This window comes from Myotis daubentonii, chromosome 6, assembly GCF_963259705.1.
Source record: "Myotis daubentonii chromosome 6, mMyoDau2.1, whole genome shotgun sequence".
NCBI classification, from domain to species: domain Eukaryota; kingdom Metazoa; phylum Chordata; class Mammalia; order Chiroptera; family Vespertilionidae; genus Myotis; species Myotis daubentonii.
Genome location: NC_081845.1, coordinates 22,558,903 through 22,584,956, shown reverse-complemented (window position 1 = coordinate 22,584,956; position 26,054 = coordinate 22,558,903). Strand labels below are relative to the sequence as shown.

The following is a 26,054-nucleotide window of genomic DNA, read 5'->3' as shown; positions in this document are numbered from 1 at the left end:
AGTTAATTTTTCTTAAACACTACTCCACTACACATTAGTTCTATAGATATTTAAGGCCATTACTATGTAAGTATTTACTATATTCTTAGAATATATTTTCCTATTACTTATTATAATGCCATGATATGATAAATGTTCTTGCATTTAAAAACTCACTGGATTAACCAATTTCTTCACCCCCTTTTAAAAACATATTGAATAATACTTTGACACTGAATGCTAACAGACACTAGTCTAATCTTTAGTAGGCTCATTCTTAAAACTCTTTCACATTCATAATACCATTGATCCTGATGGTATTAAAGTGGCTGGCTTCATAATAGCTATCATTTCCAAATCGAAACTGAGTAGACATCACTATTACCTCAGTAGCAGTCAACTTCTGTTGTCTTCTGCATAATTCTCATAGTAACAGCCATAAGCAATAAAAAAAACCCCTCATAAATCAAAGAATTTCAGAATAAGTCACACAGAGAGTTCTGATCAAGCAGATTTCCCTAACATCATCATCACATCCATCGAAATATGTATTAAAACAATGAGTAAAATATGCCAATTTAAATAATTCACATGTGTTATTCCACTTGAGTGAAAACTGTAAATAAGTGGTGTAACTCTTGACCTTAAAGTTGATGATATATGTTACGGACTAAATGTTTGTATCCCTCCAAAATTCATATGCTGAAGACCTAACTTCCAATGTGATGGTATCTAGAGATGAGGTCAGATGAGAGTAGGGCCCTCCTGATGGGATTAACACCCTTACAAAAATATCACCTGGTCCCATTTGTTTATTTTCTCCTTAATTTCCATTGCCCTAGGAGCTGTATCAGTAAAGATATTGCTATGACAAATGTCTGCTATTTTGCTGTCTATGGCTTCTTCTAAGATTTTTATGGTTTCCTGTCTTACGTTTTAAGACCTTTATCTGTTTTGAGTTTATTCTTGTGTATGGTGTAAGTTGGTGGTCGAGTTTCATTTTTTTTTTTTGCATGTATCTGTTCAATTTTCCCCACATCATTTATTGAAGAGACTCTCTTGACTCCATTGTATACTCTTGCCTCCTTTGTCAAATGTTAATTGAGCAAAATGGCTTGGGTCCATCTCTGGGTTCTCTGTTCTATTCCATTGGTTTATATGTCTGTTCTTGTGCCAGTACCAGGCAGTTTTGAGAACAGTGGCTTTGCAGTATAGCTTGATATCTGGTATTGTGATCCCTCCAACTTTGTTCTTCTTTCTCAAGATTGCTTCAGCTATTCGGGGTCTTTTTTTATTACAGATGAATTTTTGTAGAGTTTGTTCTAGGTCTTTGAAGTATGCCTTTGGTATTTTAATGGGGACTGCATTGAATCTATAGACTGCTTTGGGTAGTATGGACATTTTAATAGTGTTGATTCTACCAATCCATGAACACGGTATATTCTTCCATTTGTTTATGTCTTCCTCTATCTCTTTTTTCAGCGTCCTGTAATTTTCTGAGTACAGGTCCTTTACCTCCTTGGTTAAAATTATTCCTAAGTATCTTATTTTTTTGTTGTTGCAATGGTAAATGAGATTGTTTTTTGTTTTTTTTTTTAGTTTCTCTTTCTGTGAGTTCATTATTGGTGTATAAAAAGCTATAGATTTCTGGGTGTTAATTTTGTATTCTGCTACATTGCCAAATTCATTTATTAGTTCTAGTAGTTTTTTGATAGAATCTTTAGGGTTTTTTCTGTACAATATCATGTCAACTGTGAATAATGACAATTTTACTTCTTCTTTTCCAATTTGGATGCCTTTTATTTCTTCCTCTTGTCTGATTGCTATGGCTAGCACTTCCAGTACTATGTTGAACAGGATTGGTGAAAGTGGCATCCCTGTCCTGTTCCTATTCTTAGGGGAAATGGTTTTAGTTTTTGCCCACTGAGTATGATGTTGACTGTAGGTTTGTCATATAAGGCTTTTATTGTGTTGAGATATGATCCCTCTATTCCTACTTTGCTGAGAGTTTTTATCAGGAAAGGGTGTTGGATTTTGTCAAATGCTTTTTCTGTATCATGATATGATCATGTGATTTTTGTCTCTCAATTTGTTTATGTGATGCATCACATTTATTGACTTGCAGATATTGTACCAGCTTTGCATCCCTGGAATAAATCGCACTTGGTCATGGTATATGTAATGCTGGATCCGATTCAATAAAAAAGCTTCTGTATAGCTAAAGACACCATCAACAAAACAACAAGAAAGCCCACTACAATGGAGAACATATTTGCCAATGTTATCTTCGATAAGGGTTTAATCTCCAAAATTTATAGGAAACTCATACAACATAACCAAAGGAAGATAAACAATCCAATCAAAAAATGGGCAATGGACCTAAATAGACACTTTTCAAAAGAAGACATACAGAAGGCCGAGAGACATATGAAAATATGCTCAAAGTCACTAAGCATCCAAGAGATTCAAATCAAAACAACAATGAGATACCAGCCACACCTGTCAGAATGGCTATTATCAACAAATCAACAAATGACAAGTGCTGATGAGGATGCAGAGAAAAAAACAACAACCCTCTTGCACTACTGGTGGGAATGCAGACTGGTTCATCCACTATGGAAAACAGTATGGAGTTTCCTCAAAAAATTAAAAATGGAACTTCCATTTGACCCACTAATCCCAATTCTAGCAATATATCCCAAGAAAACAGAAACACCAATAAGAAAGTATATACTATATACCCCTATGTCCATAGCAGCACAATTTATAATAGCTAATATTTGGAAACAGCCTAAGTGCCCATCAGCAGATGAGTGGATTAGAAAACTGTGGTACATCTACACAATGGAATATTACACTGCTGCAAAAAAGAAGGAATTCTTACCATTTACGAAAGCATGGATGGAACTGGAGAGCATTATGCTAAGCAAAATAAGCCAGTCAGGGAAAGATAAATATCACATGATCTCACTCATTTGTGGAATGAACTGATGAACACAAATAGAACTGGAGTCACAGAAGCATTGGACAGACTGTCCAACCTATGAGGGAAGGCGGGGGTGTGAGGGGGTAAGAGAACAAACAAAGGACTTGAATGCATGCATATGAGCATAACCAATGGACACAGATGCGGGGGAGGGAGAGGGCATGTGCTGAGGGGTTAGGGCAGCCGGGGAGAGGTCAATGGGGAAAAAAGGAGACTTATGTAATACTTTAAACAATAAAGAATTTATATTTTTTTAAAAATCAGGTGGCTTGCTGTCTCTCCACTTCTCCACATGTGAGGACACAGGGAAAGGTAGCTGTCTATAAGCTAGGAAGTCAGCTCTCACCAGCAACCAGTCATGCTGGCATCTTGATCTTGAACTTCCCAGCCCCTAGAATTATGAAAAAGAAATGTATGTTGTTTAAGCCACCCAGTCTATGATATTTTGTTATAGCAGCTTGAGTTAAGACAATATGCAACTGTATAATGTAATCCTATTGATAGTTATTTTCCTAATTTTATTTTTTAGTTTTTACATTCAAAATTCTGAATTCTTAAAGTAGATAATTTTTTTAAAGTTTTCAATATAAGAAGCCTAATCTTTGAACATAAATAAAGATACATTATCAAAGATATAAACAATCACTGAGGAAAAGCCACCCAAAGTATGCATAGGACTAGGGTTCATTCCCAGGAAGCTGCAATCATTAAAGAACTATTTTTCAAAACCATTTATCTGAACTTTTATTATGGTGTCTACTGACCCAAATGGTAGATTTGTTCCTCGGTTGTCTAAAAGCTTTGGCAGTAGTTTAAATGAGTAGGCCCTGTTTCTGTGATTTCCCATAAATCTGTATGTGAAGAAAAACAACTACATCTCAACCTATTTTCAATGTATCTGAGTCATATCTTTATAGAGACACTGAATGTTTTCATAAATAAAAATGAAGTTTTTCACTTTTTTCCCATTGGTACAACTTTTAATAAGCTGAAGAACTCTCAATCCTATTTTCCTCCTATAAATCATTCTTCCCCTACAAGCTATTCTGGTTCCAGAAGTCCTAATAGAAATATATCTACAAAATTTTATAGGAATCCTTATAAAAGATTTCACAGAAAATGAAGCAGCATGAGGCCATGGAAATGAGTACATGTTTTAGAATCAGAAAGTAGAGGATTCGTGTTCCATTTCTGCTGCTTTCCAATTATGTGAAATTCTTCATCAGAAAAAATAAGATAAAATAGCAGTAGCTGAGTCATTGTGGTAGGTAAATAAGGTGACGAACCTAAAGCAGATAGCATGGAGTAAACACTCAGGAAATATTAGCAAGCCTCTATCTTCTTTCTCCACTGACCATTATTATTGCTATGACTTTTCAATCCATCACTACCACTACCCATAACAATAACAGTAACTATCATTACTACTGGCTGTGTTTTCAACCTGATAGTTAAAGATTACAATTCTTCTCTGGAATTTATAGTTTAATAAGGTTCATTCACAAACTCAGGTGACATTTTGTCACAGAAACTGTAAACGAGGATTTTTAAAGCATATATAGCATGCATTGTCCCTTATATTACAAACATAAATGCTATTATATGTTTGTTTCAATCTTCCTTAAAATACTGTACCACATACAATGTATTATTATGTGTGGGTTACTTAGATTAAGCTATAATTTTGGGGCTGAAAGCATTCTATTTTTTAAAAAATGCAACAACAGAGGAATGGCATTTTGTTCGGGAAACTCACTTTCCCTGGGGTAATACAAATGTCCTGGTATCTGTATTTCCATCAGCACTAGTGTTCTGAAAATGAGAATATTTAATGTTTAAAAAATGGGGTTTAATTGATGAAAACAGGCTTCCAGACTAGCATTGTGAATGTTAGAAATAAGGTCGCACAGATGAAATTTAAAGTATTCAAGATAAGAGGATGGCTAAATTATTTTAGCAATACTTCTCACGTTTGCATAAAATGAGTATAAAAATCAGTTATGACTGAAGCCTTTACTTTTGAGAAATCTGCCTAACTCTTTAAGTAATCCTAAACTGAGTTGTAAACTATAGAAGACTCTAATGAGAGAATCTTACCTTTGGTGTTTTGATATTTGTATCAACTGCAGCTTTTATACAAAGTGATGGTCATGCTCTAGCTGGTTGCTCAGTGGATAGAGTCTTGTCCTGTGGACTGAAGGGTCCCAGGTTCGATTCTGGTCAAGGGCACATGCCCAGGTTGTAGGCTCCCTCCCCAGTGCGGGGTGTGCAGGAGGCAACTGATCAATGATTCTCTCTCATCATTGATGTTTCTATCTCTCCCTCTCCCTTCCTCTCTAAAATCAATAAAAATATATTAAAACAAAAAACAAAGTGGTGGTCATAGTACCTAAAAGAACATAGAGCTAGAACTTCCTTGAGCCTATGGAAGAAACTATAGGGACATTTTTGTGTGTGTGTTTACTTGCTAATAAATGCTTCATACATTTTTATATAGAAGGCAGAATTTGATTGAGACTTCTTTCATTTTTACCTAAGTGCAAGGTTTAGAAGGGAAAGTGACTAACCTTCACTCATCTCAACATTAATTAACAGAATTAAAGAACTATCATTTCATAACACACACACACACACAGAGGCATACACATCAGCATCATTCATTGATAAGATATTAAAAATGGAACAGGTTACTGAGAACAGTTTATGTGAACTTGAAATAGAGGAATGATTCAATAACAATTATTCAGGAAAATTCTCTACATCATTAGAGGAATAAACATTCTCAGCACAATGTACAATCATGGTTTTTTAAAATGCATGTGAAATTTATACCAAAGTAGAGAAAATACTTATTTCAATATAAGTTTACTTTCAATGATAAAAACTTTGAACTTATAACCATCTGAACTTGTACATATTTGTCCAAAATATCTTTAGGGTCAGGACAACAAGATTATCAACTTTCCATAATTACCAACCGTAATATTTTAGTGGTATTAAATGTGTTGATTTAGCTGTGAATGATTATTTCCCAACTTTCATTATCTTGCAAGACTCTTCCTTTGATTAAACTTGGCTTCAACTCTGTGTTTCTTTCTTTCTCCTTTCAGTGCATCTATAATTCTGGACTCATTATCACCATGTTTTGTAAATTAAGTCAGCTGGTTATGTTCATTAATGAAAGCCTTCAATTATTTCCTTTTTTCCATTTATTTCAATTTGTATTTATTAAACTGATAAGAACAGATACTACACTTGACCTTAGCCAAAAGGCCGAGAAGCGATCAATTTGTATTTATTGATGAAACTATACTAAAAGAAATTTTACAAAAAAAGAATCCCACTAAAGTGTCAGAATTTTTTTCACATTATTTTTCTATATTCCTTTTAAGATATCTACCATGTTATACATGTTACCTTTATATGCCATTTTAAACCACTGATATAAATGATGTGGCATAAATACTATAAATTATAATGTTCATGTACATATTGCATAGTTTTCTTCACATTTTAATTATTATATTAAAATATTTCCATGCTGTCTTTATCTTTTAAAACTTTTACAAGCTTCCTTTTGAACAAGAGATAAATCATTCCTATGGCAGCCATTAAATTGTGAGATTATTGTATTTTATCAATTTTAACCAAATTAGATTTCACTTTGTACACAAGACAATGCTTAAGGTACATACATGATTGAAACCATTGGCCTAACTGTAATAATTTTTAGCAACAAAAATATAGATAAAAATCAAATATATATCTAAAAGAAACTGGCTTTGGGTGATAATGATGAATCAATGCAGGTTCATCAATGCTTAGCTAATGTACCACTGTGGTGTGGACAACGTGGGAGGTTGTGTATGTGTGGTGACATGGAGAATATGGGAACTCTGTACCTTTCACTCAATTTTGCCAGACACATGCTCTAAAAAATAAACTACTCTAAAAAATGAAGTTCATTAATTTAAAAAAATTGTTGGCAACCTTCAAAAATATTAAATTAAGCTTTCAGGTTTCTGAGATTAAGAAAAACCAATTTAGATCTATAGTTTAAGAATAAGTACTAAATTCAATAGTATTATTGAATTCTTACGTTATTTTTGTCTCTAACATAGCAGTGTCTTCCCATTTCTTGCTTTAAATTCTTCCATAAAACATGTTTAAAAATAATCTAAAATGGTTGAAGGCAGTGGGAAGAAGGTATAAGTGAACAAGTTTGGTATTTTGTTGTTAACTATTACTGATGTACCACGAGCTCACTATGGTCCCTTTGTATATGTTTGAGATTTTCAATAATCAAATATAATAGAAAAAGTATATCTCTCATGGCCATCCATTCCTGATCATATTTAAGAACTTTTTTTTAGCAGAGTACCCCCTGAAAGAAGGTAAGTAAAGAAGAGCACTACAAACGTAACACGTTATGTCTAGAGTCACTATCTGGATTGTGATGCGGGCCTCATAGATTGTGATACCCTTAAACTAGAAGTCAGATGTCAGAGTTCCAGAGGTTAAGAAGCCCAGAATACATGGGGCATGGTAACAGGGATAATAGAGCATTACAGACAAAGAACTCCAGAAATCTGCCTGCAGTCCCTCTACATAGTTGATAAAAACTGTACACACAAAGGTTGAAATTCCACATGGCTGGTCAAAAAAACAAACAAAAACAAAAAGTGATGAGCTTCCCATCTTAATGTGCAGAGTTTACCGAGAGCTAGAAGACAGTTGTGTCCTATGCAGCTGGAGTGGAAAGACCTCACTGAATAGCTGAGACATTCTGGAACTTCACACCTTAAGGATAAAGCAAAACTAACACTAGATGAAGGGCTACATTGGACTTGCCCTAACGCTAGCAGATATAATTTGGAGATATGAATATTAAAACCATTATTATAAACATGTTTGATAACAGATATAAATGTGAACATAATAAGAAAGAAATGAGATGTGTGAAAAATAAAATTAAACTTCTTGAGCTAAAAATCAAATATTTGAAATAAAATTAAATTCACGAAATTAAACATAAGTTTTAATACTGATATAGAAAATATCAGCAAACTTGGGGGCATAGTGAACTAAAGCACAGAAAGAAAAAAGATAAAGGAAACTGATAGATCCATAGGGACTTGTGAGACAATATTAAGCAGTCAAACATATGTGTAATGGGGGCAGAAAAGTATTTGCATAATAATATGCAAAGTTTTTCCAGATTTAGTGAAAATAAAATTTTAGAAGCATCCAGTCTAAATGTGCCTTTAGTCATAATCTGGGAGAAAAAATACAATATATGAATCTGATGTAGGACTTACACTCAGAATGTGTAAGGAACTCTTACTACCCTCAAATAATAAGATAAATCCAATATTATATGGGCAAAAGAACTAACCAAACATTTTACACACACACAAGAGATATAGAATGGTTAATACCACATGAAATGATGCTCAAAATCATTATTAATAGGGAATTGCAAACAAAAAAACTTTCATTTAAGTTATCAAACATGTTTATGATAATGGTTTTAATATCCATTTCTCATAAAGTTAAAATTTGAAAGATAATGTCAAATGCTGGTGAGAGTGTGTAATATCTGTAATCTTTAGACATTGTTGATGTGAATGTAAAATGGTTAAACCATTTAGGAAAATAGTTTGGCACATTTTTATAAATTTAAACATATATCATTTAGCCCAGCAATTCTACTCCTAAGTATTTATCCAATAAATAAAACCATAAATTCCATACAGAGACTTATATCTAAATGTTCATAACTTATCCATAATAGTTCCTGAACCTGCAAACAACCCAAATGTTCATCAACTGCTGAATGGATAAACAAATTGTGATATAGTCACAATACAGCTGTACTGCATACATAGCCATAACATGCAGCAATAAAAAGTACTTATCACTGAGGCCCACAAGGATTCGGTGAAGCTCCAATGCATCATGCTAAAAGACGAAAGTCAAACAAAAAGATACCACACCACATGAATGCATTCAGATGAAATTCTAGAAAAGGCACAACTAAACTATGGTTACGAAAATATCAATGGTTGGCCAGACTGAGGGACAGGATTTATTGATTGCAAAAAGGAGTGAGGAAGTTTTGGGAGCAATAGAAATGTTCTACATCTTGATTATGGTGACAATTACATGGATGCATACATTTAAGGAAAATTCATCAACATTATATTTCAAATGGGTACATTTTATTGTAGGTAACTCAATAAATGTTATTTTTTAAAAAATCTCCCTCAGATTTAGCCCTGCTTCTTCATTACACTTATATCTATCTGCACAAAGACAATTCTATCCAAGACAATTCCATAATTTCTCTCCTTTGCTTTTGCAGAAGCCTTCTTGGTATTCTCCCTGCTTCTATTTGTGATCTACCAAAATTCATCTATATACCAGTGAGTGCTTTCAAACTGTAGAACAGGACTCTTAAGTGGGTCATAAAATTGAAGCCAGAAATTTTTTTTATCACAACGTAATAAAAATAAACCAGAGTATCTTCTGCCTAATAAAATTAAGTATATTGTCATAAAATTTGGAGTGAGAGAGAGTGCATATTGGGTAGCTATGTAAAATATTTCTGAGTCTAAACTAAAAAATTATGAAGGTCTCTGCTTCAAACATAAACTTGATTGTCATTAAAACTATTCAACGCACTGTGGACTGGAGGGTCCCAGGTTCAATTCTGGTCAAGGGCACATGCCTGGGTTGCAGGCTCGATCCCCAGTAGGGGACACGTAGAAAGCAGCCGATTGATGATCCTGTCTCATCATTGATGTTTCTCTCCCTCTCCCTCTCCCTCTCCCTCTCCCTCTCCCTCTCCCTCTCCCTCTCCCTCTCCCTCTCCCTCTCCCTCTCCCTCTCCCTCTCCCTCTCCCTCTCCCTCTCCCCCTCCCCCCTCCCTCTCCCCTCCCCCTCCTCCTCCCCTCCCCTCCCCTTCCCCTCCCCCTCCCTCTCCCTTCCTTTCTGAAATCAATACAAACAAATAAACAAAAACTATCCAATGCCTTCCCATTAGTTGTACTTCATATAAAATCCACACTCCACCTAGGCTCTAAGGCAGGGCTGGGCAAACTTTTTGACTCGAGGGCCACAATGGGTTCTTAAACTGGACCGGAGGGCCCGAACAAAAGCATGGATGGAGTGTTTGTGTGAACTAATATAAATTCAAAGTAAACATCATTACATAAAAGGGTACGGTCTCTTTTTTTCAATAGTTTTATTCATTTCAAACGGGCCGAATCCGGCCCGCAGGCCGTAGTTTGCCCACGACTGCCTAAGGCCATCTTTACAATTAAGTTGTAACATGGTGCCTGCCTACTTCTCCATCACCTAGCTTGGCTCTTTCCTTCATTCACTGTATTCCATTCCCTCTGTCTGGCCTGTTTTCTCTTCCCCAAAGACACTAAGCTTCTTTCTGTTTTGTTTTGTTTTTCACTTAATATTCCCATTGTCCAGAAGTTCTGCGCCAGATCTTTGAATGGCTGCTTTTCTTGTGGGTTTGTTCTCTGCTCAAATGCCATCATCTCAAAGAAACCTTCCATAATTACTCTGTAAATTATCCACCACCCCAACCACAGCACTGTCTATCAGAACATTTTGTTATATATCTTTGTAAAATTTGCTTTTTCATTAGTTAATCTTATGACTGTCTGTCACACTCTTCCCCACAAATGGATTGGAAGTTTTATCCAAAGGTGTACCTTTTTTGTCTTCACCCCTATAACATAGCACTTAAAACAACATATGGCATATAATAGGGCCTTCTCAAAAATTTTTGTTTGCTTGTTTCTCTGTTCAAATACACTGTCAACATCATAGACCAGGCAGGCCTCTGTTACCTGGGTAGCAATCAACAGGGGAATCAGAAACACTTCAAAAAATTCTAGAAATTATTTTCATCAAATATTCCTTTTTAAAAATATATTTTTATAAATTTCAGAGAGGAAGGTAGAGGAAGAAAGAAATAGAAACATCAATGATGAGAAAGAATCATTGATCATCTGCCTCCTGCATGCCCCACACTGGGGATCAAGCCTTCAACCCGGGCATGTGCCCTGACCATCCATGACCTACTGGTTCATAGGTTGATGCTCAACCACTGAGCCAAGCCAGCTGGGCTCACCAAATATTTTTTATTTTATTGGTATTTAATTCTTACATATTTTCCATTCAAGTTATTTTACAAACATTTTACATACAGATATGGTTTGCTAAAATAGGTAGATCTCTGATATTTATGTTTCTCTTACCAGAGCTCCTAAATTGGCAGCCTGCGATTTGAATCTGGCTAAAAGATGTTTGTTTCACATGCATGAAATTTTTAATTTGAAGTCAACAGTTACAAGTTGTTAAATTTCACATAAAAAGCCGGATTTCCAGCTGCTCTTCCAAGTCAAATAGTGGTGCACTATTTGCCCATAACAGCAATGAGGCATAGACCCAGATGGGGACTTAACACTCTAGTTTGACCACAGCCTCCACACCTCTGTATTCATTGATTTCACATGTCTGCATTATCTACCTGGGCCTCAAGGCATGTCACCCATGCAGTCTACATCTTCATGCTCTCTGATTGCATGTCTATATGCTAACATATCTAGTCTTCCATTCCAGGCAACTAATGTTGGAATAATTCTGAATTAGAAACACTCTCTTTCTCTAAAGATGCACTTATCTTCTCTTACACTTTATACATTGTGCAGAAATAAACAGTAACATACGTTTCATGAGTCTAGGAAATTGAGGGAGAATCGAAAGATTAGACTTTGTATTACTTGTACCCTTTCCACAGAATCAATTTTCTTATAGTTAACTGAGTTCACAGACAAATTCACAATTTAGTTACTATTAGTCTCAATTCCAGTTTTTAATATACAACTACAGTATATTTTAAAATATGCCCACACATGGTCACTTATTACTAAAACATGATGAAGAGAAATGCTTGGCCAACCATCTCTTTAAATATGTTGTTCTCATTCCATATTCAGTTGTTTTATAACAACATGAATGGTGTAAAACTTTTATGGTGTTTATACAAAATTTCTCTCTATATCAGTATCACCAGAACAAAGAAATTTACTGGTTTATCTCCTAAAAATGACATCATTGGAGAATAAAACTGATAATCAATAAAGTTGGTAACATATCTTTAGAAGTTAAAAGTTGATTATGAAGGTTTGGGATTTACCTTTTTAATTTTAAACACTTTAGTAAATATTTAATTATAGATATGCATGTCTATGCAAAGATATATACGTCATATTTAGTATCCGTATTCTTCCTAGATTATGGGAAAGTTTAGTTTGTTAGGAGAGCTTGGCCAAATAATCCAGGCCACAAAATAGCACCCTTCATAAGACAGAGATGGCAGAGTCCACATCTCACCACCTTGGCCACTTCACTCCCACGTGAGATCTGCGGCACTATAAGGACGAGCACGCTTAGTCATTTCATTTCTTCCATAAAATAGCTTTACACATTTTTTCTTTTAAACTGTTTAATTCTATTATTCATTTAAAAAACTAGATAAGATCATAGTTTCATACATATACACACAGTTATAAAAACAGCATGTCAAGGGCTAACATTTTTCCCTAATTAAAGAAACATGAAGGATTATCCAGTCTTCTCAGATATGAGATTGTTTCTTTCTAAACTGAAAGCCACCCATTTACAGATTAAGTAGAAAGGAAAAAAACTCAAGGCATAAATGGAATTTTTAGAAGATAAGCTAGTAAGTTTCTCTGTTCTGATAATATTGATATATGAAGTAATATTATATAAACACCATAAAAATTTTATATAATTCATGTTGCCATAAAACAACTGAAAATGGACTGAGTCAACAAAGAGATGCAACTTTGATATGATTAAAGAAATATCAGAATCACAATTTGGGTTATGTATACATGTACAATTGTATGCAATATTATATTAAAACTAGAGGCCCAGTACACAAAATTCTTGCACGGAGGTGGGGGTTTGGGGGAGGGGGGTCCCTCAGCCCAGCCAGCACCCTCTCCAATCCAGGACCCCTCGGGGGATGTCCAACGGCTTGTGGAATTGGGCCTAAATGGGCTGTAGGACATCCTCTCACAATCTGGGACCACTGGCTCCTAACCGTTCACCTGTTTGCCTGCCTGATCACCCATAACCACTCTGCCTGCCTGCCTGGTCACCCCTAACTGCCCTCCCCTGCCAGACTGGTCACCCCTAACCACCTCTGCCTCGGCCCCTGCCACCATGGATTTATCTGGAAGGACATCTGGAAGGATGTCCAGAAGATGTCCCGTTTAATTAGCATATTACCCTTTTATTTGTATAGATATGTTTCATTTATGTAACCTATACATGCATAATATATAAAAATATATAATATTTACATCAAAGTTATCACTTCAAATATTTCATTTAAAAATACCAACTTTGTCTATAGGCAGTTTTCTTACCTAATTGGTTTATTGCCTAAAATTGATAAAGTCAAAGTATAAATGGAACCAAATCAAACAGACTGTAAAACTGACCTACCATATTAACCTAACATATCAGATAAGATTGAAATAATTTAATAAATTCTTATAATTATAAGAAAATGCAAAATTCTCAAAAAACTAAAATACAGTTTTGAACTATCCAATTTGCAAAATTGTATTTTTGAAAAATCAAAAAACACCAGAAATCATTTCAAAAGGAAAAGGGGCATGGACATCACTTTTTATAAATACTTGAAATCACAGGGGCCTTGACCTACTCCAGTATATTTCATCTGTGGAAATGAAGACCTGAGATAAGTCAGATACACCGTGTTATCAAGGGTCTGGGTCTCCTTCCACTCAAATACCCTTGGCATATAACTATGCCTATCATCTATGCAAAGCGTTGCTACCTTTATCTGTAGACATACTGAGTGAAGAATCTACTGCTCTCTATTCTCGCTTCAAGAGCAAGACAATACTTTTATATCAGAGTATAACAAAGCCAAAGTAATGATTTCTTAAATAATAAGTAGAATTTACTTATAATTAATGGATAACAAATTGTAAGACTTCCATGGCAATATTTTCTGATGAGCAAATAAAATCTTGAAGATATGAGTCCATAACATTTTATTTCTCACCCTATAACAAGAAAATATTTATAAATAACCTATGTGAACTATTTAATACTTAATTGTGAATATAAATATTTATGAAAAATAGTTTTTCTTTAACTCATAATATTTCTTTTATTTTGAAATAGCAACACTATTTCAAATGAGATAAATGAATGTGTAAACACTTTGTAGATGGTAAAGTAGTATATTATTTGTTATCATTAGTCTTTGTCAAGTCTATTAAAGTAAGAGCATCAGAACATAATCAGAATATGTGTAGGGGGTGGTGGTGCTGCTGATGGTGGAGGAGGTGAAGAGGTTCTTGGGCTAGTAGAGGTGGGGAATGTCCAGCACGCAGGTCATATAAGGCCCTCAAAATCATTTGGTCTGGCCCTGCCAAGGCATTAGGGATGAATTAATTAAATGTTTGACTAGATATAGCAGGCTAATTTTTAAGTTGATAATTTTGTATGGTCTGGGAATGATGTTATAAATATACAAATGGCCCTTGGCAGAAAAAAGGTTCCCTGCCCCTGGGAGTAAGGCTAGTTGCTAGGGAATGAGACCATTATTATCCTAGGACACCCACTGAAACGGAATCTGAGTATAGGATCAAGGTCAATGCCAAGAGAGACAAAAGGGAAGAAGAGGGCTGAGACCAAGCATGGCACAGTAGAGACAGAGCAACAGAGTGTAGATGGCACACTAGAGGGAGAGTAAATGAGTATATAAGTAAGTAGGAACTGAAAACCAATACTAGACCTAAAGTAAAAAACAGGTTAAAACCCATCCTGGGAAATTCCATTGAGGAGTCACATGTAGGAACTATATCTGCTAATGTGTACAGTTTTGTTCTGATGGGTCTTTTCACAATTGAGCTTTTGTTACATTGGCCGAAGGTAAAGCTCTTCTTAAAAAAGTCTACTTCTTCATTTTTTAGGATATCTACACATGTTCTAAAACAGTCTATAAAATATTTTAAAGGAGACCAATTTACTCTCTACCTCCTGAGCAAAAGCCTGTAAAGCTAATAAATCAAACAACACAGAATAGTCATTAAACTGTAAATTTTCATATTTATAGCATATTTTTGTGATTATATTTAACCTATAAAATAAACACAAATTCGTTCTATCAAAATCACAAAGATCAATATGCCTAAAATAGGTAATAGTGTTCAGAATACAGAACTATTAATAGAGTGTAAAACTAGAAATCAAGTCTGTACTATATCAAAGAAATATTAGCATCAAAATATAGGGGATTTCACCATTAAAATAAATCAGTTCTGTTTAGTTTATGTCAAGCCTACTTGATATAGATATACTGAATAAATATTTCAGAAATCCCAAAATTTCTTGTCAATCAGGCCCAGATAAAAAAAAATGCTAAAAACTTACATGTACAGGGTAAGTTCAACATATGCCTTAAGCCAAGTTCAGTAAGGTTCATAAAAATATTAGAAACCACATATTTTACAATGGGTACCTTAAATTGGATAGGAGCAATATACCTTGTTATCAGGTAGGCTTTGGTAATATAGAACCTAAATTTAGATGCTCACTATAAAATAGCCTCCTCATCCCCCCGATTTGCCTGCTGACCTGTATCTGTCTCGCTTTCCCCCAGACGGACCCAAACAATAGACTTGGAATTCAGCCCATTTGGCTGGACCCTGAAAATGTGTCCAGGCTCTGTGAAGCCCTTCTGGGGCTTCTACCTGCCCCTGTACCTTATTTACCTACTGGCTAGAATTCACCCTTAGATCTATATCAGTCCAGATCCAAAATGGCTTCACGATACCACCCACCTGACTCCACCTACCACAGAAGAAACCCACAGGTGTTGGTTCCAATCTAGACCAGTCTCAATTTCAACTCACTTACTGAGATTTTATTATCTGGATTTGGGGCTCAGTCTGATAGTAAATGTCCCCTAAACCCTGATAATTGTGAGTTAATGATCCTATGTCAGTCAGCTCATTTAGAGTCCTGCATGTTTCGAATGATCCCTCGAAATATTATGGAGACAATTCAATAGCATTAGACCACATCCTGTCATATAATTAATCTGCAATTTCACTATGAGAAGAAATGTTACAGAAGTAAACAGGTTAAAAAATTTATTCAGTCACTTGGGGAGACTGCTGAAAATCAAATTTCAATAGACGCTATCCATTCCACACTAACTATTTCACTTGTTGAATGATATGCTTTTTTTTTTTTCCCTTAAGTGGTAGTTGGCGTAAAGCCACCATCCCCATTAGCTACATACTTGGTGAGAAACAGTGGAAATTTTTTGTCCTGCTTATCTAGAAATCCTGCTCTCCCTTAGCTAGTCATTTGTGAGTCAATGTGTTCTCTCTCTCTCTTTTTTTAATTCAACTATCGCAAAAGTTCTTTGTTTCAAGGCTAGAAAAGAATTTTCTAAATTCTGTTCAATGCTAAACTCCTAATTAGAATTTAAGACTGTTTTTATTTGGAAGTCCATAAAGCTAAATCCAGTTTGAATATAAATTTCAATGTTACAGTGGACTCTACAAAGGACTCCACTACTAACATTTCATCACATATCTCAGGAAAGGATCTAGATGAGTTCACATGGTAAAGTAGAAGAAAGAGTGGCTCTGACCAAGAGGTGGCCTGGGTGTCAATCTTAGCTTTATCACTTACCTTTATAATTTAAATTACTATACATTTAAATTCATCCATGTGACCATCCAATCACTTTTTCCTTCAACTAACATTTACCAAATATCTACCATGTTCTAGGCCAGAGATGGCGAACCTATGACACGCGTGTCAGAGGTGACACGCGAACTCATTTTTTTGGTTGATTTTTCTTTGTTAAATGGCATTTAAATATGTAAAATAAATATCAAAAATATAAATCTTTGTTTTACTATGGTTGAAAATATCAAAAAATTTCTATATGTGACACGGCACCAGAGTTAAGTTAGGGTTTTTCAAAATGCTGACACGCCGAGCTCAAAAGGTTCGCCATCACTGCTCTAGGCAATTTGTAGGCACTCAGGGACAAAGCATGAACAAAACAAAAATCTCTGCTTTGGGGATGCTTGCATTCTAGGGGATACAGACAGACAATAAATAAGTGAACAAGTAAAATAAATGGTATGCCTGAAGGTGATAAGGGCTATAAGAAAATGTAGCTAGAAAGGAGATTGGAGAGGCGTGGGTGAGGAGCAAGCCCCAGTGACAATGCGAGATTTGTACAGAGACCTCACAGACATGACAGAAGGAACTCTAAGTGTAAAAGGGAGACAAATATTCAGGGGATAGATGTGTATTGAGTCCCAAGGTAGAACTGTGCTTTGAGGGTCTGAAAACAACAAGGAGGCCAAGTGGCTGCAGAGGAGTGAGAGAGAGGAAAGGGGCTCGAAGTTGAGGTCAGAGGGAGTGGCAAAACACAGTCATCCAACCCTGGAGGCCAGTAAAGACGTGGGAACACACAGGAAGATAACTTCAAGTCTGTGTCACTAGTCAGCACGAAATTAGAGGGAGTGGTGAGGAATGGTTAAAGTATGGATGTATTCTGAAGATTTGACCAACACGATTTGACAATAGAATGGATTTTAAATGGAAGTTTCTTATCATGGAGCCCAAAATATAGGAAATATTAACCTCTAACTTATGGCTATATGATCCCAATCCCTTGATCAATCTTCTAAACTCGCTTGTTGTTTTCAGCAATTATTTTAGACATCTCTGTAATCCATCCTCGGCCATCATTCCTGAAGATTCAGCATCACTTACTAACTTTTTCTGCCTCTGGATGCACAGTCCTTCACTACCTCAAAGTCAGTGACCTCCCAGTTCTTCTCCACTTCAGCTACCTATAAACACCTACCTGGACCTTATCATAACATTAATAAACCTATCAAATCGTGAGCTCTTAGTAGGCCCTCTCTAAATATGAGCTCTTCTCTTATTACTTCAAAAACCACATGTCCACTGAACATTCTGCCCTAACCATAGGCCATAGGCTGCTTCTGGCTGTCATGTGTCATTAGGCAGCTAAGAACCCATGACTTTTCCCCCTCATTTCTCCTGCATATTTCCATTTCCTCTCCAGGGATGGCCTCTGCTTTGCAGACACACATAATATTTCCCCAAGTATAAAATACAAAAAAAAAAAAATCTGCTATTCTTCCACTGATGGCTCTGTACCACCTCTGGCCACTCGAACCAGTCTGCCCTAACTACAACCATCATACACCTGCAGGCATTGAACACACTGGTGTTCAGAACAACTGCTTAGATCAGCGGTTCTCAACCTGTGGGTCGCGACCCCTCTGGGGATCGAACGACCCTTTCACAGGGGTCGCCTAAGACCATCGGAAAACACATATATAATTACGTATTGTTTTTGTGATTAATCACTATGCTTTAATTATATTCAATTTGTAACAATGAAATTGGGGGTCACCACAACATGAGGAATTGTATTAAAGGGTCGCGGCGTTAGGAAGGTTGAGAAACACTGGCTTAGATACTCTGAAGCTACAGATCTACTGCAGAGATTTAAGAAAACTGAAGTGGGTCTATCTATCCTGATGGACCTCACTACCTTTTGCTGCTTCAGTAGAAGTCCAAAAACAGTCCCTTTTTATGGCCATTTAGCTAGTTCCCTAAACAGACTGTCCAAACTCACCCAATGATTTCATAAGCAATGACTTGTGCAAAGACATTTGACATGTCTGGACCAGTTTGCATAGAAGCCGGGTCTCCTGACACCCAGAACAATGCCTTACTTAGCACACCCTGCACTTCCATCACTGATTTCAGCACCTGATAAGGTCTTCTGATGGTAATAAAAATGACTATTGCAATCACTTTATAAAACAGACTAAAGATGCCCAGAAGACAGCATCTTCTTCACAGGATAAATATGATTCTTCAGAATGTGTATTTTTATTACATAATACAGCTGCCTATCCTGAGATGACAAAAAGAAGTAATTGATCATTTTCTAAATTTATTTATGCTGCATGGTTTCAGCAAAAACTAAAATTGTTATCTCTCCCATAATCATTATGCTATGCATAGTTAAATTAAGCACTACCATAATATAGCTTCATCGAGAATAAACAGTGCAGGAAAGTGCTTTAAAACATTTTCCCATTAGAAAAAAAATTCATCATGTACTTGTCCACAAACTATTTTTAAATGAGAGCAATTAGGGAAGTATACCAAATCAGTGCTATTCTATACCCAAAAGTGTACTATCGTGTTTTTTAAAGGTATATTTTTCCAGCCAAACTATATACTTCATGACCCCAATATAATCAAATGATGCATTTACACTTTAATTTCTCAAAATATTTGAAACCCGTTATGTCTGAACACAAACCTTGGACCTTTCTTTCCAAACTTGTCCACTTTTAGAGTTCTGACCCTCCATGTCTGACACCAGCATTCTCCCAGTTAAACAAGCAAGAAAAGGTCTTGACTCCTGAGTGTGCCTTACATGCTGTGCCACTAGCACGGCGCCCTTTTGCGGCTAGAGCTGTGCTGTACACTGTTGGCCTAGCTAGTGAAGTAAAGCCCAAGCAAGAACAGTTATTGTACAATGTGCATTTTGTAGTTGTTGTTCTGGATTCAAAACAATGATAACAATCTTAGACCCCTAAAGGATAATGCTTATGTGGGGACAGGAAGAAGGGATAGTTCTGTCTCCAACCATTGCTAACTACCCTGTGCTTCGCTGTTTACGGGGTGCTTTCACAGACATCTCATTTGAACTTCACAAGAATCCCTGAGCAATGCATCCCTATTTTAATGACTTGAGAGGTTAATTTTTATAAGGCTAAAGGAACTAGGTTTTAGACTTCACCCCATTTCTTTTAAAGTTGGGGGTCAGCAAACATTTTCTGTAGTGAGCCAGATGGTAAATATTTTAAGCTTTGCAGACCATAACTTTTTTGTTGCAACTACTTAATTTGCCATTGTAGCAGGAAAGAAGCCATGGACAATACCTAAAAAATCAGTATGGATGTGTGCTGATTAAATTTTACTGATAAAACCAAGTGGTAAACGGACCATTGTTTGCTGATCCCCTGTTTTAAAGCATGAAACTAGAGCAGCCATATGGATTCAGAAAGCCTTATTTTGGGATTTTCAGAATAGCAAGTTAAATTTCATAACTGCTAACGGCATGCAGAAACTAATTTGGCATAGTGTATTTTAGGAAACACCGTGCCTCTAAATATCACTTATTGACTTAATAACACATTTGACAAAAATATAGTGTGACCTTAAGGTCACGTCACTTTGGCCATTTTTCCAACCTCCGACTCCCTCCTCCCAAGACCCTGACTGAGGTCAGTTATCAAGAGCCAATATGTGTATTGTTCTTAGAATATCAGCCAACTGTACAACCGTTATAAAAATGTTTATTGTTTACCAAAACCAGTGGACCTCTTAACAAATGCTGCTTGGTAACAAAATCTTATCACAGTTTTAATTAAAAAAAAAAAGCTAAAAAAATTAATTATACTTCTCTCTATCTTACCCCCCCATTAACAATATAATATTCAGTGTATATATTTTTTACCTACTAAAATTTCTTTATTTCTCACATCTATGCTTCTCTCTCTTATCACTACCATTCGGGCACAAAGCTATCATTCACCATCTATCTGGTATACTGCAAGAGCTTCCCCATTGGTATCCCACAGGCATTCCTTCTGTGTTAAGTCAAGCACAAACCATCTATTTGTTGCAGGCATTAATAATCAACCCTACGTCCCAGACCTCAGTGAAGGAATGTAGGGTTTGAGACTCATACCACAAAACACGTATTTACATTGTTGATGTGATTACATTCCAGATGTTCAAGACTTGGAGGATCTAGCATCTTTGGGACTGTAGACATTAGGTTGACTCCGAATTAAGTAAAAAAATCAGCCCAGCTGTAGCTCTTCATGTACCAAAGACCCTGTGACCAGGAGCATAGGTTGAGTCTCTATGCTCTCCCTCTAAATTTTTATTGTAAAATTTCCACATACAAAAAAAATTGAAATAGTGCAATGAACACAGATATTCTCTTTCTGGAGGCCTTAATTCTTAACATTTTTCCATATTTACTTACCTTTATTTATATCTATATCATATTGATAATTTCTGTTAAATCATTTGGACGTAGGTTGACACATGTCATATCCTGAAAATATGTTCACTATCATACCTATAAAAACTAACAATACCATAAAATACTCTAATATCCCCAACTGTATCAAGAAAGCCTTTTCTATAACTTTTAAACCAAAATAAAGTCAAGATCTTTGCAAGTTGTTTTGCTGTACATCTCTTTAATCTCTTTTAATATTAAACAGCCTCACCAATTTTTTAATCCATGATACCAAGTTTCTAAAAAATCTAGGCCAGGAGTCTTGTAGAATATCCTACCACCTGGTGTCAATGAATTGACCCTCCATTCTTACATTCTCCACAAACTCGGAGTTAGATCCAGAAGCTTGATTATAGTCAGATTAAACCTTTTTTTCCTTTTGCATAAATACTTCATATGCGAGGCTGGGAACTTCATATCACATCACAAAGCCTATAATATCAGGCTGTTGCACTGTTAGTGAAACTAAGTTTAAACACTGGTTAAAGTGGTGACCCTCTACTGGAAAGTTACAATTTTTCTTCTGTAATTAGTGCTCATTCTCTAAGGCAGAGGTTCTCAACTTTCCTAATGCCATGACCCTTTAATACAGTTCCTCATGCTGTGGTGACCCCCAACCATAAAATTATTTTCGTTGCTACTTCATAACTGTAATTTTGCTACTGTTATGAATTGTAATGTAAATATCTGATATGCAGGATGTATTTTCATTGTTACAAATTGAACATAATTAAAGCATATTGATTAATCACAAGAACAATATGTAATTATATATGTGTTTTCTGATGGTCTTAGGTGACCCCTGTGAAAGGGTCGTTCGACCCCCAAAGGGGTCGCGACCCACACGTTGAGAACCGCTGCTCTAAGGTGATATTTTGATACTATCTGAATATACCATTCCCACACAGACATTCATCTAATTATTTTAGTTTCTGTTTATGATACTCCAATCAGTTACTATATTGGGAACTCAAAAATGGTGACTTTATATCATTCCTTCTATTTATAAGAGCTCGCAATTTTCTGAAAAGAAGAGCTTTTTTCCTAATTCACTCCTACTCTCAAGCATAACTATGGACTCGAGTTTATAATTTCATTTATTGGTGTTATATAAACAATAATCATTACTTTGTATCCTTTCTTAAGGCACCTCACCCATGCTCTACAGTGCAGCCTAAATCACCTTTTCTAGAAGCAGAAGCAAATGTTTTTCTCAATCTCTCTCTCTCTCTCTCTCTCTCTCTCTCTCTCTCTCTCTCTCTCACACACACACACACACACACACACACACTTTAACACTTTAAGGGCTTCCATTGTTCTTATCATAAAGACAAAAAAGAAAAACAGCCCTAACCGGTTTGATTCAGTGGAGAGTGTCAGCCTGCGGACTCAAGGGTCCCAGGTTTGATTCCAGTCAAAGGCATGTACCTTGGTTGCAAGCACATCCCCAGTAGGGGGTGTGCAGGAGACAGCTAATCGATGTTTCTCTCTCACTGATGTTTTTAACTCTCTATACCTCTCCCTTCCTCTCTGTAAAAAATCAATAAAATATATTTTTTTTAAAAAAAGCAAAACAAAAGAACAGCCTTACCTTGGCTTACAAGTGCCTGTGTCCTGCCCCTATTCACCTGGACAGCTTTACTGCATGCACTTAAAGCTTGCTTGGCTCCCAGAGTTCCATGTACAAAGCATCATGCTCCGTCCTCCCTAAGACAGTACTTGCTGTTCCCCCACGGAGAATGTTCTCCACAAGCACCTCTTCTTACTTAACTCCTATTCATCAGTTTTAGTCTTCAGTAAATCCTTTCCTCAGAGAAAACTTTCAGCTATTTACCTAACTTTGCAGTACTTAAGATAATTGGAACTTGACTGCAAGCAATGTGCAAAAATAATTTTTTTTTTAACCAGGTGCAGTGCCTGAAACAGTAGAAGCTCAATAAATGCCTTTTGAATAAATGAACCTGATGCATGGTGTTATCATTTTTATTTACCTTTAGAACTATTTAGAGACAGAATGGACATGCCTGTAAAAATTTACAAAGTAGCAACCAAAGTCTCCAGAACTTATTATTGAGTCTATCCAAAATTAGCTAAAACAAACAAAAAAAGCGAAGCCTTAAGCATATAAAAGCACATTGCTGAACCACTGCTGTGGTTCTTCCTTTTGACATTTATTTTTATTCTTATTTTTTTAGTGATCTGGATCAGTTGGATGCCTTGTAAAAATCAGATATGCAGAAAGACTTCTACCAGGTCATCAGTCATGTATAAAAATAACTTTCCTTTTCTTTTGTGGAAGAATTCTCTCTTATATATATTATAAAAAACAAACAAACCACCATATTGGGTCATGGCAAAAGTGATATAAAATGGTCTATTAGAGCTTTGATGATATTCTTACTCCTAAAATTAGCTGAAGAGTATCATTAATTGGCTAGATATATATGTAGTTCAGTAACTGGATAGATTTTGATGTTTCAGCAATGAAAAATATTCTCAACAAAAAATAAATACATGCTAAAACATTCTTTATGTAGGTACTATTTCTAATATTTATGTTAATACTTGTACCCTTCAAAGTATATGACAGAGGCTTAATAAAATGGACCTTAATAAAAATAGACTATTTATTTTATAAAGAAGTTGATGGAGGTCACTAGGGTGTGTTTTTTCCTTGCTAAGAGTGATCAAATAGATAGATTGGCAAGTGCTCACTCTTGTAGGAAAAGTACTGAAACACAATACAACTTCTAGTTGGTGCTAAAATGTTCAGCGCTAGTGACACATGCCAACTAGACACATGGTAGCAGAAAAATATATTTAGGCAGAGCCTGCTGATCACAATTACTAACACAATTTCCAGATACCACTTTAAAAAGCCTGCTCTGAATGCCTTACTATTACTACCAACCTGTAAACAAACAGGTAATGTTGAAAGAAACATTCCAGTCTGTACTAGATTATTTTAAAGCCCTGGTGGCAAAACACTGAAAGCTTGAGTCTATTCTACACAAGCAGTGTGAGGAACCAGCTACGTGAATTCTAGCCTATGTGCGTTTGAGGCATATCATGGACAATTTAGGCTTGTAAAGACAGATTTTTTTTAAAGATGCTTTATTTTTAACACATACATCTGATAATCAAATTTCTGTCATATTACATGTTGAAAGCTATGATGTGGGTAGGAATATCCTTCCTGAAGACTGATTGATTCATTGTCATTGAGTGAAACAGCAAACTGGGCTGAAGAACTGCACAGAGGCTCAACGCTTCCTCTGTGTTTTTTTTTAAATTACACTAAGTGGCCAAGATTGAGAGATAGCTGAGAGTAGTGGAATTTTACCAAAGAAAAAGAAAGATTTCCTCAGTGTGTATATATAGCCCACCAGTAAGTTCCTAACCATGAAGGGATTCTTTTCAGAAGGCAAGATAATTTTATTACCTAAAAAACTTTTGTCATTACACAGTAACAGTCAAAATGTATAGTGCAGCGGTTTTCAACATGTGGGTCACGACCCCTTTGGTGGTCGAACGACCCTTTCACAGGGGTCGCCTAAGACCACCCTGCTTATCAGATATTTACATTACAATTCATAACAGTAGCAACATTACAGTTATGAAGTAGCAACGGAAATAATTTTATGGTTGGGTCACAACATGAGGAACTGTATTTAAAGGGCCAGAAGGTTGAGAACTACTGGTATAGTGCAACCTAATCAGATTATAGATTGTGATATTTCTCACAATACTTATCATGCTATTTGCCCTTTCTATGCATTCATTACTATCTATATATATAAAAGCTTAAGTGACCGTTCAACTGAATGACCAGTAGCTATTATGTGCACTGACCATCAGGGGGCAGACACTCCAACCAGTAGGTTAGCTCACTGCTGGGGTCCAGCAGAGCGGGACTGGGCAAGATGGGCCAGATAAGCCCTGTAGCCCTCCCACAGTTCCTTCCCAGATGGCCAACCTCCTGCGGTCCCTCCCCAGCCCCAACCATGCATTGGTGGTGTCCCGGATTGTGAGAGGGCAGAGGCCAGGCCGAGGGACCCCACCGGTGCATGAATCCAGGCACCTGGCCTCTAGTCCTAATATATTAAGACAGAATATTAAGGTATTTCTAGCACAACTGGTAGGAAATAAAGGGAAAGTGGAATCACAGGGGATTATTTGGTGTTAGAAACGGATAAAGGTAAAATATTGATTGAGCCTGTAGTCTCAGTTTTCACACAGTCTTCTCAATAACTGCCTAAAGAATAAATTAGAAAAGTGTTCAATTTTCTTCTATGAAGAAAATATTGAGACTATCACCAAGAAGTAGTAATGTCTTAGTCAATTAATACACAACTATTTATTTCCTATACTACCCTCACACAGAATTAGAGGAAGATTTTATTGTAATCTATTTTAATTTCCTTCCAAATGCCTAAATCTCTTTCTAGAGGCAAACTTTGAGTTGTCTAGCCTCTTTTTAAATATTTCCATTAATGGAAAGTGCATTGCCTTTTAAGGAAGCTCATTCTAGTGTCTGATTTATTAAATTAAGTTCTCATCTCTTTTGTTCTCGTTTATCAAGTATCAATAAGGGATACTATGTACAGGGCCTTGGGTGAGGGTTTCAGCATGTTCCCTGCCTTCTTGAGGCTTACAGTCCAGTAGGAGATATATATAAATAATCATATAAAATGGCAATATTAATTATGCATTTTGATATGTTATTTCTTTCGAGAAAGCTGGCTGGTACATGGCAAGTCTAAAATAATTTAACACAATATGAATGAATCAATGGAGATGGGATGACTATAACAG

At 36.0% G+C, this 26,054-nt stretch overlaps 1 protein-coding gene and 1 pseudogene across 7 annotated transcripts in view; both read right to left on the bottom strand.

Moving 5' to 3' along the window:
- Positions 1-26,054, bottom strand: part of EYA4 (EYA transcriptional coactivator and phosphatase 4) — a 233,626-nt gene that overhangs the window by 128,934 nt on the left and 78,638 nt on the right. The window lies entirely within an intron of this gene.
- LOC132237870 (U2 spliceosomal RNA) lies at positions 6,146-6,250 on the bottom strand (annotated as a pseudogene).